At 40.2% G+C, this 14,133-nt stretch overlaps 2 long non-coding RNA genes across 3 annotated transcripts; one reads left to right on the top strand and one right to left on the bottom strand.

Moving 5' to 3' along the window:
• Positions 1-7,676: 7,676 nt before the first annotated feature.
• LOC121657316 lies at positions 7,677-13,221 on the bottom strand. Of its 2 annotated transcripts, none has more exons than XR_006013561.1 (3): positions 12,907-13,221; positions 10,586-11,198; positions 7,677-9,328 (listed from the first exon to the last, which is right to left on the bottom strand). It is a non-coding gene; the product is annotated as an uncharacterized LOC121657316 (long non-coding RNA). The 2 variants fall into 2 exon arrangements; XR_006013562.1 differs by having other exon boundaries at positions 7,677-10,766; positions 11,111-11,198.
• On the top strand, positions 11,193-13,300 carry LOC121657317. Its single transcript, XR_006013563.1, has 3 exons — positions 11,193-11,681; positions 12,495-12,610; positions 13,215-13,300. It is a non-coding gene; the product is annotated as an uncharacterized LOC121657317 (long non-coding RNA).
• Positions 13,301-14,133: the final 833 nt, after the last annotated feature.

Raw genomic sequence — 14,133 nt, 5'->3', positions numbered from 1 at the left:
TGTTGTCAAACTTTCTCCTATGGTGCTGTGATTGTAGTTTGACTTCGGTGGTTATGTCAGAAAATTCATGCTAACTTGCTGTAGGACAGCTTCTGGAGTCAAAGAGATTATACTGGAAGCAAAATTGTTTCATTCCAAGCCAGAGCACTTTACCAAAGGCATATGGGTAGAAGCCAGTGCAATAACTCTCTGGGGAAGTACACAGTAGGTAAATTATCTAGGCCAAAACAGTAAGTACATGGCTGTCCTGGGTAATGTTTTCAAAATCATGTTTATGTTACTGCCAGAGCATAGATATTTTCTCTCTTCTTCCTCTTCCCCATGGGTGATACGGATTTTGTTTCAATCCACAGAGGCGTAATTCTCTGCTTGAAAACTCTGACATTCACTTCCCTATTTCTCTTAATCATGCTCTTGAGACAGAAACCAGAGGAAAAAAAGACAAACAAGAAAAGAACGAGTTTTCAGGATGCATAATTTTATCTATGAGTTTATTTCCTTTTTTTTTTTTAATATTGTATGGCCATCTCCACACTTTTATTTTGTATGTCTGATGTATGTCCACTTCTGTTTAATCTGGCTCCTGAGGGATCCCAAGTGAGACACACAACTGTGTCAGGGCAACTCTAAACAAAAGAAAAATGTGGAAGGAGTATTGCAGTTACTGCTTAGGTCTTGGTAAGCTATATCTTAAAAGATCACTCATGATGGGATATATAGAGTCTTCCTTATGCCTGATCTATGAGCAACACTGAAAAGCTCTGAAAAACACCTATAACCTGTTGTCAGTGAGAGGGATAAAAAGACAGAAAGTCCTGCAGGGAAGATAGCATGTGGGCTGAACTGCACAGTGACAGCATTGTATGAGTAACAGGAGTAAGTCATACACTGTGTCAGAGCATCACAATGTCCAAATAGCCCTTGGACTAGATATAAATTGAGTTGGGACATTGTTACAAGACAGATCTATTAGGATGATTTGTGGTAAATCTGTAGCAATAGATGTCAGGTATTAGTGCTAATCTCTTTCCTGGAACAGTAAGATTATGTATATGCAATAAGAATAGTGCCCAGACCTGTATTCCCTGTGTGCTAGAGAGTATAGAAATAACTGTGTGTGTATGTAGCAATAAGGACACCCGCAGAGAAAACCTGGTTTAAAGTGGTATTGATCAAAGATGTAGCCACAAGAAAACAAAGGCCAAGATAAGCTCTACTTGAGGGTGAGCAGTGGCTGGGTGCCCATGGAAATGAAGTAGCAACCGCTCTCCACAACTGAGCACAGAGGTAGGCCGTGTCTTTGCACATTTGTCCTCATGCTGTATGTCTGCCACAGTGTCGCCTCCTCTTCTCAGTACCAGTTTGGCCATGCTTCCCTGGCAGCCTCCACTGTGCTGTTCACACAACAAACATCAGTACTCCTTCAAGAGTGAGCCCATGGTGAAAATCTGTAGGGCTTTGTGGAGACTGATCCATGGGGAAGTATCTGGTGCTTAACTATGGATGAGCTAGTAGGATAAAGGGCTTGATTCCAGTGATCATGACTACATGTCAGTGACACATTCCGTTATACAAAATGCAACAGGCTCAGGAGGGCATCCATGTTTGCAGGATGCCTCAGAAGTTACACCATTTAAGAACAAATGCCTTACTCCTTCTCACTGTGTTTTTAACCTGCCGCCACCTTGCTCCTTGAAAGTTACTTAAATCTTTTTTCTATCCTAAACTGTCTCCAAGGATAAGAAAAAAGTTGCTTTAGCAACTTTTTGCATAAATGTAGATATATGTTCTAAACTTTTGATGAATGTGGATATATTCTGTTCATTAAGACTATGGTTCTGAATGGTCATCCCTCAGCACATCAGGACAGAATTTTCTTTCATGTCTGGAAATACAGTTTTGATTCCGTATAATGCACTAAACATCTGCAAGATACATCTATATCAAAATATGCATGAGTTTTGATTATTTACTCTTTTTTTTTTTTTTTAACATCATGAAAATGGGAAAAAAAGAAGAAAACCCCAGCCATATTGGTTTGTGTGTCAGCATTCAGAAGGTGCCTGAAGCAGCAAGGCTTCCTGAGATATTTGTTAAAGTATTTGTATTTAGAAATACATGTAAACATTCAGAATGTGACTTAGGGAAAGAATTTCTACTGCAGAATGTTTTTAAGCATTGATTGTAAAAATCTACTTCATAATTCATGCCACAAGTTTATTATCCACTATTTTCACTTGATTTTTAGGACATAAGTAATCTACATAATATGTTTTCAAAGAACACATCCACAATGAATCAGGGCTAAATAAGACAGACTAGGAAATGGCATTTCTATTTCTTTTGGAAATGTGTTTGTCAGGTTGTTAGTAAAAATACTGTTTCTTCATCCTTCACCATTAATGTTAGCAGCAAGTTTTGCCTTGAAATAGTGTCAAAATCTTGTTCTAGAATTTTCTAAGCAAAGATGTATGAATTCAAAGTGAAGAGATATTTTGAAAGATCAGTCTTTTTCTGTGCTATGTAGAGCATCTTAGAAGAACAGGGTGTTAGACAAGCACAGGCTTCTTAACAGTTTCTTACTCAACAAGAGGGTGAGGGGGGCTAGTCTAAAGCTATACCAACAGAGGCTGGATGTGGCAGCTGCCTAAAAAGGTTTTCTTAATTTTAGTTTAAAGTAAAAATAAAGAATGAACATCTGTTTCAGTTTGCAGATTTAAATAAGCATTGTTAGCAGATTTTTTTAGAACATGAAATTTACAATAAGAAGCAAAAAGAGAGCGCAACTAATAGCCAAGGAGAAGGATATTGCAGAATCTTATTATCCTTCTTTTCCCTCCTCAGTCTCACAAGTTTGCACAGAAGAGAGCAATTTTTGTCAGAATTTGTTGAATAGCTATTGAGACATTGTAAGGAAAATACAAGAAATTACCAAAATCCTCACTTGCCTGACTGACACATGGAGTGAAAACTTAACTATATTTATGTTCATGGCATTTTCTTCACTGAACCACTTTCAAAGAAAGAGCTGCTATGAGAAAATTTGTCTGAAACTTCTCTTTTCACACCTTTCCAGATTTCAGTGAAGTCTCTCACTGATTTCGTCTGCCTTATGTCTTCTCCAGACAATGCTATTAATACACGATTTGAATTGTTATTGGTAAATCATAGGCATATAAATATAAAAAGGTACATTGTTTGCATTCCTGTAATGTAATTCTTGGCTTCATGCATTTATATCCTCTGTTCCGGAGTCTGTGTTTTGGAGAACTGCTTTTGAGCCAGTGGTAGAGAAGAATGAAGTGACTCATTTGTATCCCACAGGGAGCTGGACTAGAAAATACCAAGATTCACAGAACCCAGGTCTGTGCAAACATTTGCCTCACTTTATGATGGCTATAACCTTGTCTGGGCTCTACGAACCTGAATCTCCCTGGCTTATTTTTGCTCTTTTTTAATGTTGGTTTTGGTTTGAGGGTGGTGGGGTTTTTTGGTTTTTTGTTTGTTTTGGTGAAGTTTAGGTTTTTTCCTTTGTTATGTTCACAGAATTTGTTTGGTTTATTTTTTCTACCTCTAAAGACTAAATTCTGCTAGTTTTACTTGAGAAAGCTTTCCATTGTGGTACATCCCTTCCTCTGCTGATCCCTTCTCACTCCTCCTGTTAGATCCATGGTCTTTGCTCTATTGCATAAGCTGGAAGAACAGCCTCCACCATGCTGCAGTGGGGCTCTGAGTTGCTACATCATTTTACTTCTCTGTTCCCTGTATGTACAGAATCCTCTGCAGGCTGTTCCCCTGGCCACTCACCCAGACAGCTTCCTCTCTTTTTTCCACTGGTCACTGAGCTGCCTTACTACAGGGATTTTCATCCACAGTTTCTGAAATGGAAGAGTGAAGAGACAGACTGGATTTCTTCTAACTAACTCTAGTAGTTCCTGCTGTGGAAACAAAGCATTGTCCTCATCTCTTCCATCTCAGAGGTCTCCTTGAAGGCTTGCCATCTTGAAAAGCACTGGTCTTCTGGCTGAATCCTCAGAGTTTTAAAGTGGAACAAGAAAGCAAACTAAGTCTAACATTCAAAATCAAAGTTTTGATTTTGATCCCACTAATATATATGGGCTGCCTTAAAACCGGTGGAATATTATGCTATTAAATTGACAATTAACGCATTCTTATAAAGTCCTAAGTCTCTAAATTGTACTAGATAAAATCTTGATATAAAGCTTCAGTCTTATTAAATTGAAAGACTTTATTCTTTTAGGACCTTCTGTTAAGGAAGCCAACCTAATATTGTGTTTGCTCATCAGTACTGTGGGGGTTTCTTTCACTACCTTTCCACTGGTGAAAACCCTTATGGCATTTCATCACATAAGGTATCTACCACTGCTACTGCAAAGACTATCTCCAACACAAAGTCAAGGTTAGCTTAAGAGAAGGAGTTCTGAGGACTAGATACTACTTTTTACCTTCTTGCTTTTCAATGAGGCAGCGTGGGGAATAGAAGTCATGAAGATATAAAAACACAAAATTGAAGAAACTAATGTAACTGTGCTACTCTTTCAATTATCTGTTTATACTTAAAATGTTTAAGGCTATTTTTAAATATTGTTCTTTAGCCCACTAGCCTTTTATAGGGAATAAAAAAAAATCCCAACCCTTGCCAGCATATTTTTGCAGCACTAGCTCATGTAACAAACCAAGAAACACAGATGCTAAGGGCAGTAGTTCAGTAGCTGTATCTCACCCACCATTCTCATGACAATCCACTTCTGCTGTTACTGCAGCTGCTAGCCAAATATTAAACTCAACGAGCTCTGTGTGGGGCTTGTTAGTTTCACTTAGTTAGTTTTGGGGGTAAGCAGAACAGTGGCAGTTCCAAGTAAAAGCAGTTCCCTTTGCAATCTTTTTGATTTGCTTCCTCTGCCATTTACTGAAGGGTAACCTCTCCATACATCAATATTTATTTCTGTTGCCTGCTGCAGCATCTCTTAAGCACAAACTGGGTCCTGTTGTCAAAATTTCTGCTAACCAAAAATATCTCTGTCTGGGTTTGCTGGTAGCTTTAGGCTTTCCGTCTATGGCTGACTCAATTCTGTAGCAGCAGAGGAAGCAGAATAGAAGACATCCAAAACCAGGAGGGTTGGACACTTGTGACTCATCTCAGAGAACTGGGATTCCTCCCCAGGTCTAGCTGTGTTGAAGGCAGTGCCAAGGCTGCAGAGTAGTCTTGTAGCTTCTCTGGTCCTGGGAATGTGAGATTCAAAATTGCTCGGCATTGAGCGAAAACCATGACAAATAGCTTTCCTTCATTTCTGTGAGCGAGAACTAGTTGTACTCTTTGAAGCAACTAGATAAACACACCTAATTGCTTTGGTCCTTCACATGAAAGCTATCTTGGGAATGACGCACTCTGAAGCTACTACCTGGGAGGATCAAGTTAGCTCCTGTTTCTGCCTCAGGTACAACTACCTTGACAGTATCTTTTATAACCTAACCTTTGAGGAAGCTTAATGGCAAGTGATACATGTTCTTTGCCCTAGGGAGAGCTTTTGTGCTTTATTCTGTATGTGTGCCTCAGTGTCAGGGAATACTTACCGGAACTGCTTATCTAAAAATCTCCCTCCTCCAAGAAAACGAGTTTGTGGAAGCTATTTCTAGATCCTGCAATGTTCTCCCAGAGAGCTCCAATATGTGGTTTATTTCCATTACGTTATAAAGAGTGGAACAAGGAATCAATGTTTTCAAATTTAATAGTTGCTGGGTGCTTTTTTTTAATATAGGAAATTAAAACAGCTGAATTTGATTTATTGTTTTAATTACAAAGAAAGATCTTTAACTGATCTGACTGGAATTCAAAAATAAGGGAGGAGAAAAAAAGAGTAATTTGACATGTATTTGATGTTGTTTGTACCAATGTAACTACAAAGCAAGAGTGAAAATTAGAAGTTAATTTAAATTATGTGGAGTCTGATCCTACAATTAATTAATGAAAACTGTGTTACCCAAGTAGTGGCCTGTAGGACAGGCCTCTCTCTCAGAAGTGCCTCTTAGCTGGTTTGCAGAGGTCCATAGCAGGGTATCTTCTTGAATCCAGACCAGGAATTTACTTCTTTATGAAACCCTTATGCTCCTCCTAGTTTTAACTGAAATTGGTCAAAAGATTCAAAAGCAAAACAGCTATGCTAAAGATACCTAATAATTTATTTTCAACATAAAATGTTTTAATGTTACAGTTTTGCCAGTGTGCACATTTGATACCAACACTGATATTTAGCTTTTTCCTGAGGTAACTGTTTCAGAAATATTGATAAAGCAAAGGGTGTCATATCCATTTTCATTTGAGCAACCATTACTTAGCACATTTGAAGAACCAGCAGACTGCATATTTTTATAATTTTATTTCAAACTGGAATGGGTTTCTGATTTTAAACTCTCCTCATCCTTTTCCAGGACTGTGAATCAAAACACAACTTGCTGCTACTGTGTACTATCAACCAGAAGGAAAACTGCGTAGAAACAAAAGTGAAATTCAGTGTCTTTGCTTCATTTTGAAATATTAAGATGAGAATACCATGTGGAAAAACTAACTACAAACAAATTAAATCTTTGAGTTTACTGTAAGGAGTTTAGAGACTTCTAGAATCAGTTTGTAAAAGTTTCTTGTTTGTATATTTGTGTGTGTATATTAAAAGTTCTTGCTCTTACAGAATCATAGAATGGTTTGGGTTGGAAGAGACATAAAAAATCATCTAGTTCCAATGCCCCTGACATCTTTCACTATACCAGGTTGCTCAGAGTCCCATCCAACCTGACCTTGAACTCTTCCAGGGATGGAACATCTGCAATTTCTTTGGGAGACCTGTTCCCACACCTCAGTATTCTCATGGTAAAGAATTTCTTCTTAGTATCTAATCTAAACCTACTTTCTTCAGTTTAAAGCCATTCTGTCCTGTCACTACATGCCCATGTAAAAAGTCTCTCTCCACTCTTCCTGTAAGACTCCTTTACAGGAAGGTTGCTAAAACTGGAAGGCTGCTATAAAGTCTCCCTGAAGACTTCTCCCTGAAGCCTTCTCTTCTCCATGCTGAACTCAAGAGCCTTCATTAAGGTCTCTGGTGATTGATGTGAGTACAGTAGGCAGTTAGGAAAATGTGCAAGATACATTTGGTTCAGTATTATGACATTGACTTCTGTATTGCATCCAAGTAGCTTAGTAGTTGTATTTTACATGCGTTTCAAAATGAAAAAAAAAAAAAATTTAAAAATATCGTAAAGGTTGAGCTCTCCAGTGTGGAAATTCCAAAACTTCAACAGTTGACCTTAACAGCATTTTTGTTACCCCATTGTGTTGTCTTTTGTCCTTTTAGTTTTTAGCTGTATCACACTCACATCCTGCTACACTAAAGCAGATTAAATTACACAATAGATTAAATAACACAAAAAGAACCCCAAACTCAACAGGATGAAACATTACTGATGGAAATGAATTTACATAAACATTAACTTTTGAGGCTTCCTGACTTTCACAGATAAGTGTTGCCAAACAAGCTCAGAAAGGTTAACTTTCCATAATAATTCATGGTAAAAGAATCTGGACAGAGCTGCAGTTCATTGCATTTAAAATCAGGTATTATTAATCAGTACATATTCAGTTTCTATTTTAAATAGAAACATTGATTTTAAAAATCCATAACAGATATTCTCATCTAAATCTCCATATACGTCTTGAAATGTAGGAAAAAATTCTAATACATGCATACGTGTGAAAACACTATTCAAAGAACAATCTTACTTTCCACAAACTGATACCAGGTCATTATGCAGTTCTGAACACTGTACACAACGAAGTCCTGCAGAAGGTATTCACATGAACTGGGCTGGAAACATGTCATTTTGCATTAGAGCACTTCTGGTCAATTTCTGAGTCCCTTAAATATCTGTAAACTCCAAGAATGAAGAGAGAAATATCAGTTTATGTATATGAGGGAAGCAGGCTGTTTCCCATATTTGACTAAGATAAGAAAGGCTGAGGTGATTTTGCTCCAATTTTTCAAAAGAAAAAATGGACCCTGGTCCCTCCAAAACCTGTTATGAGAGGTTTTCAGTCTAGTAGACCTCCCTACTCCCATGGGATTTTCAGGACAATTTCTTTGTCATAAGTTATTTTCCTAGTGATAGGTGGACCTGGGAAGGCGCCTAATTTGTCCTTATTATGAATATGAATACAATTTGTGTAACAGTAGAACTGAAAACCTTTTGAATTCTGTGGAGGGTTGATCCTGGCTGGATACCAGGTACCCACCAAAGCTGCTCTAACACTCCCCTCCTCAACTGGACATGGAAGAGAAAATATAGTGAAAGGCTCATGATTAAAGTCAGTGAGAGATCACAAACAATTACCATCTCAGACAAAACAGACTGAATTTGGGGATTAATTGAATTTATTGCCAAGAAAATCAGAGCAGGATAATGAGAATTAACCAAATCTTAAAAACACTTTCCCCCACCTCTCCTCCTTCCTAGCTCTACTTCCTCCCGCAGAGGAGGGAGAACAAGGGCAGAAGGGGAATGGGGATTATGGTCAGTTCATCACACTTTTTTTTTCTCCCAGTTCTCAGGGGCAGAAGTCCTTCCCCTGCTCCAGCGTGGGGCTCCTCCTACAGGAGACAGTTCTTTCTTAATTTCTGCAGTGTGAGCTCATCCCACAGGCAACAATAGTTCTCCATGAACTGCTGCAGTGTGTGTCACTGTCCCATAGATGCAATCCATCAGGCACAGCCTGCTCCAGCATGAGATCTCACAGGGCCTCAAGTCCTACCAGGAAACCTGCTCCAATGTGGACTTCTCTCTCCTTGGGTCTGCAGGTTCCTGCCAGGCCTCCCACAGGGTCACAGCCTCTTTTGGGCATCCACCTGCTCTGGTGTTGGTCTCCTCCAGGAGCTGCAGGTAGATTTCTGCATCCATGTGGTCCTCCATGGGCTGCAGGGTCACAGCTGTCTTACCAAGGTCTGCACCATGGGCTTCAGGGGAAGCCCATCTGCTGTGTCTGGAGGGCCTCCTCCCTCTCCTTCTTCACTGACCTTGGTGTCTGCAGAGCTGTTCCTCTTACAAATTCGCACTCTGCTTTTCTCTGGCTGCAATTACATCTGCCCAATAACTTTTTTCCTTCTTAAATATGTTATCAAAAGGTGTTACTACCATTTCTGGTTGGTCCAGACTTGGCCAGCAGCATGTCCATCCTGAAGTCAGCTGACACTGGCTCTACCAGACATGGAGGAACCTTCTGGTACATTCTGACAGAAGCCAGTAGCTTCCCCACTACCAAAACCTGGCCATGGAAACCCAAGAAAAATTCACATATTATTGTATTTAGATATCAGTTAAGCACAGAAGATAGCCTGCTTTGAAAATTAAAGAGAGAACAAAGAAAAGCAAAACCCATGCAAGCAGAAGTTGTTTAGGAAACAAACTGTTACTTGATGGAGGCCTGGCATACTGATGGACTCCTGAAGCATTTGTATTGCAAAGGACTTTTGACAGCAGAGCCACCAACAGACACTGCAAGCTGAGTCTGCAGTGTCTATGCTTGAAGGTTCTCCTTCAGCCTCAGGCTGCAGTTTCATTAATTTTGTTTTATTTCATTCTGTTAGCACATTTTGAGGAGAAATACAGACTTACTGACTCTTTTCCTCACTATGTGGCACTAGTATACCTAAATGTTTACTCTGACATAAGTAAAAAGTCACAGAGTGATAGTAAATTTGTGGTTCCCTGTAATGTCATTTATACCAAGCCATTTCCCATCAGTGGACTGCATTTCAAAAGTTTATTTTGAAGTTCTACAGTTAAACCAATTGCTTGCACTTAGTTGCCTGCCTGCTTCTTCCAGCCACATAACTGTTGGCTGCATGCTGGATTTTATCCTCTAATAAGAGAAAGGCACATGCTCCTTAAAAGGAAATCCCATGCTGCTGCTCCATTGTGACTCAACTAACTTGGCAAGAAATTAATTTACTCCATTTCCATATCAGACCCACACCAACCTGTGCTGAGCCACATGGATGACAGTGTTCAAAGGATTGGAACATTTAATAGAGCCACAAGTGGTGTGGAGATCAGTGCAGGCCTTACTATTCACATGAGGCAATCAGCTTCATTAAACAGTAAATAAGCAAATAATTTAATCTTTATTTGCATAAAACCTATCAGAAACTACTGAAACCCACAAAACTGGAACAATTCAATTTGAAAGGTACAGATGAAAATCTCATGCACTACATGTGGTTGACTTGTGTATATACTATGAATATTGGTAAGAAATACAGCAATACTGCTATGCAATCCTTTTCAGTCCAAGTTTCAGTGCCACTGAACATCTGGCACACGAATCCCTCATACAAACCAAGAATCTATCACACAGAGCACTATTTGTGATTACTGTGGGCTACAAAGCAGGCTTCCATGTCTTCTCCTTGTATTGTTTGGAGGGAAACCCAGAGAGCTGTTGGAAAATGAAAGCTTATCCAGCTCCTGGAAACTTCTAGGAAAGGAAACAGGGCAGTTTTGGACACACAGGGAGCATTACCTTCTTCCATTCCTCTGGTTTATAGAAGTCACTGTTCTGCATTAGTCGCTGTAGTCTCTGAATGCTTTTTACTTGCTCAACAATTGGACTAATGCCTGTCCTTGTAGGGCTTTTTCCATGTTTGTTTGGGTTTTAAAATTTTTTTTCCTATGGGGTTGTTGTGTGATGCAGCGCTTTGTACCTGATCAAGAACACAGTGGGCTGTTGGAGAATGAACTGAAAAAGAAGTGCATCTTCCACCAGGAACAGCAATGAGGGTAGAATTTAGTGTCTGGAGAAGTACCTTTAGCATTCTTAGGCATATGTTCCAAAAGCCATCTTTGCGGAAATGCATTACAAAAGGTATTTTTACGTACTTTCTACTGTCTCTCAGAGGAACAGATGAATGGATGTCTGGAAGGGGACAATCTTGCGCTTGCTGTTCAGGCCCTGAAGGCCAAGAGATGGCTTTTTTTCCTAAGTTATATTTTCCCAAAGGGAATGAATTGGAAGTGTGTCCTTTTGGGAGCTGAGTCACATACAAACCTGTATTTACAGGTGTTTTTTCTTCCATTCTCCTCCAGGAAGGAGGTAATCACTCATACGACTTCAGGAAATAGGTTTCAGAGAATGGCTATAAAAAATGAAAACATTTCATTTAAGAGTGTTCTTTGTGCCATATATTTAAAAAAAACCCCATGGCTTTTTAACCAAAGTATGTTTTTCTCTGAGGCAGGGCCTACTACACAAAGAAAAGGAGAAAAAACATTATGAAATATGTACTTATTAAACAGTAAGAATTTTGCATCCTACTACAAAAGTAGAAGGAAAAGTCAAATACATGCAGTCTGACTTCATAGATTTGACTTATTTAAGTAACTTCCTTAGTGTTGTCATTTGCAAAGGTTTTGCAAATACTTCCCTAATCCTGAACAGAGAATATGGTTTGATTTTAATTCCAGCTGAAAATGATAAATTGAAGTCCAGCTATAGAAATTTTTGAAGGAACTACTACAGAACTATTTCTAATTTTCAGCTTTTTCAACATGAAAATGAAACAGAATCTATTTCCTGGCCTGCACACTAATCTCAGAATTTGGAACACAGAAGCAATCAAGTAAGTAAAACTAACCCTTTTACACAGATGGCAAGTTTGTAACTTGCTTTGAAAAGCAAACTAAATTTGAAGCTGCTACACCACCTGGAGAAATCATGCTTTGTGTATAATTAGGGGTATTTTTGTCCATTATTTGGGGATTTGTTTACTAAGTTTATTATTTAGCATCCATGTTTTTGGATTCTGTGGTTATGCCTGTGTTACTACACCCTACACGAGGGTATTCACAAAGTGTGAATATGCAAAATGAAATGTGTGAACAGTACGGAGATAAATGATAATTCAACTTCCCACTACAGGTTGACACTTGTATCCAAGCATACTAACATGCGAATGTATGGACACTGTATGATCATTTAGCAAGGAAAAAGGAAAGAGGAGTGCTTAAATGGTAGTTAGATGCAAACTTGAGATGTTCACAGTTTTTGAATGCAGATGCCTTTTAAAGGTTTCATTAAAATGAAAATGAAAAAATGAAAATTATCAAGAACTCCGATGAAAGTAATGCACAACGCTGAAGTAGTGAAAAAGGATATTTCATAGGACAGTATTGTTTTTTGCTACATTATACTAAAGCATGTTTAATTATAATAGAAGACAAATAAAAATGCCAGGTATGATTAGATAAGCTGTAATATTTGGAGTCCTAACACAGACTGGACTTTCAAAATCCAATTGAGTGATAGTGTGATAATTCCACTCCAGAGGCTGAGGAATTTTGCAGGTCCAACTACACCTGACCCTGACAAATTACTGAAACTTAACAATATAAGGATTTGTCATCTATTTCAGTCAAATTTTTTGCATTTGCAGGGTTCTGTCCACAGCGATCTTGATGAGCAGAGTCTCAAGATACAGAGTGAGCACAACCGATGTAGTACACTACTCTCCTTATCTTTTGAGTGGTCTGGATATCAGTGGCATATTAGGTAATTATGTTTGGGAGGCATCAGAATATTTTTATTTTGGAGCTTCTTTCCTTTCCCTGTTTGGAAGAAATTTTCAGTGTCACTGCAGCATGTCTGTGCGAGTTTTCCACACTGCAAACCGGGAATAGACATTAAACATGAAAGGCAAATTATTAGAGGAGGTAATACCACAGAAACTTTCTTTGAGATGAAGGACTAGATATTACAGAAGAAAACATGCTGTAATTTACTTTATTTCAAAATCACCAGGTATTCTTTACACTGCACATTCAAGAAAAACAAAGCAATGTACTCACCGAGATAATTTCTAGTTCTGAAATGGCCTAGATTTTGTTTCCTGTGAGATGATGTCATAGGTCATACTCTTCTGTACAGAGCAAAAAGCCATGCATCACATCATAGAAATGACAGGGACAAGATTGTCCTTAAAGAATTACATTTTGACAGTACCAAATTGCTAGCTGACATGTAACAGCCTGCTTTGAAAGCACTGAATGTCATGAGCATGAGCCTGTTGGCAGTCTGAGACTCATTATCTATCAAACTTTTACAGTGCTTTTTAGTTCTTCCCTGTCCCAGCTTGTGTTTTTCCTTTGTCTAACAGACAACCCGGTTCCTGAGCTTTCAGGTGAGGCACGTTTACTTGGCATGGATAAGAAAACAAACTCATCACACAGGAAGTAACAGAAGAGTGTGCATTTCAGAAGTCAGAACTGTGCAATAAATCCCAGGAGGTGGGACAGAACTAGCACACACACACTTTGCTTAAAAAACAACCGTACACTTTTTCTTTGGCGCAGCTAACACACTCATTACTGTGCAGCCAGACCGCAGCAAAGATGCACTGCTTGTTTACCAGGGCTGAACAAGGCCGGATCTGTCCCTCACACTCGCTGGTCCGATGCCCTTCGCCTCACTGCGGTCCAGCTTTCACCTCAGCGGGCTCATACAGACGGAGACTTGTGAGAGACAAGAAGGCCTTGCTGCCCACACCGACTGCCCAGCAGGCAGCAGGGGCAAAGAGCAGCACTCGCCTGCTCGGCAGCGGTTCCGCTTCTCGCACCGACAAAACGCCGGTGCCCTCCCTAGTGCCGACAGAGCCTGACAGAGTTCCAGACGAGTTTCGATCACGCTCTCAAGCACATATATAACTCTCGGGGATGGTACTGTGTAGGACCAGGAGCTGGACTCGATGATCCATGTGTGCCTGATGATCCACGTGTGCCCGTTGCCCTTTCCAACTCCAAGTACGCTGTGATTCTGTGACCAGGTGACTGCTACCTCCACGGGACAGCTGCGGCGCGCCTGCCCTGCGGCCGCCCGGCGTCCCGGCCGGCCGAGGGACGGGACACCCCACCCCACCCCACCCCATCCCATCCCGCCCCGCCCCGCCCCGCCCGGCACCGCGAGCCCCGCGCGGAGCAGCCGCGCCTTGCCGGGGGAGCGCGGCGGGCCCGCCCCGCCCGCAGCCGCGCGATGACGTGAGCGGCGGGAGCGCCGCCCAGCCGGAGGCAGCGGCAGAG

This window comes from Corvus kubaryi, unplaced genomic scaffold (genome assembly GCF_017639235.1).
Source record: "Corvus kubaryi isolate FWS band 111438036 unplaced genomic scaffold, C.kubaryi_AGA036_p1.0 split1-37296, whole genome shotgun sequence".
Lineage (NCBI taxonomy): Eukaryota > Metazoa > Chordata > Aves > Passeriformes > Corvidae > Corvus > Corvus kubaryi.
This window is presented reverse-complemented; position numbering and strand designations above follow the sequence as displayed.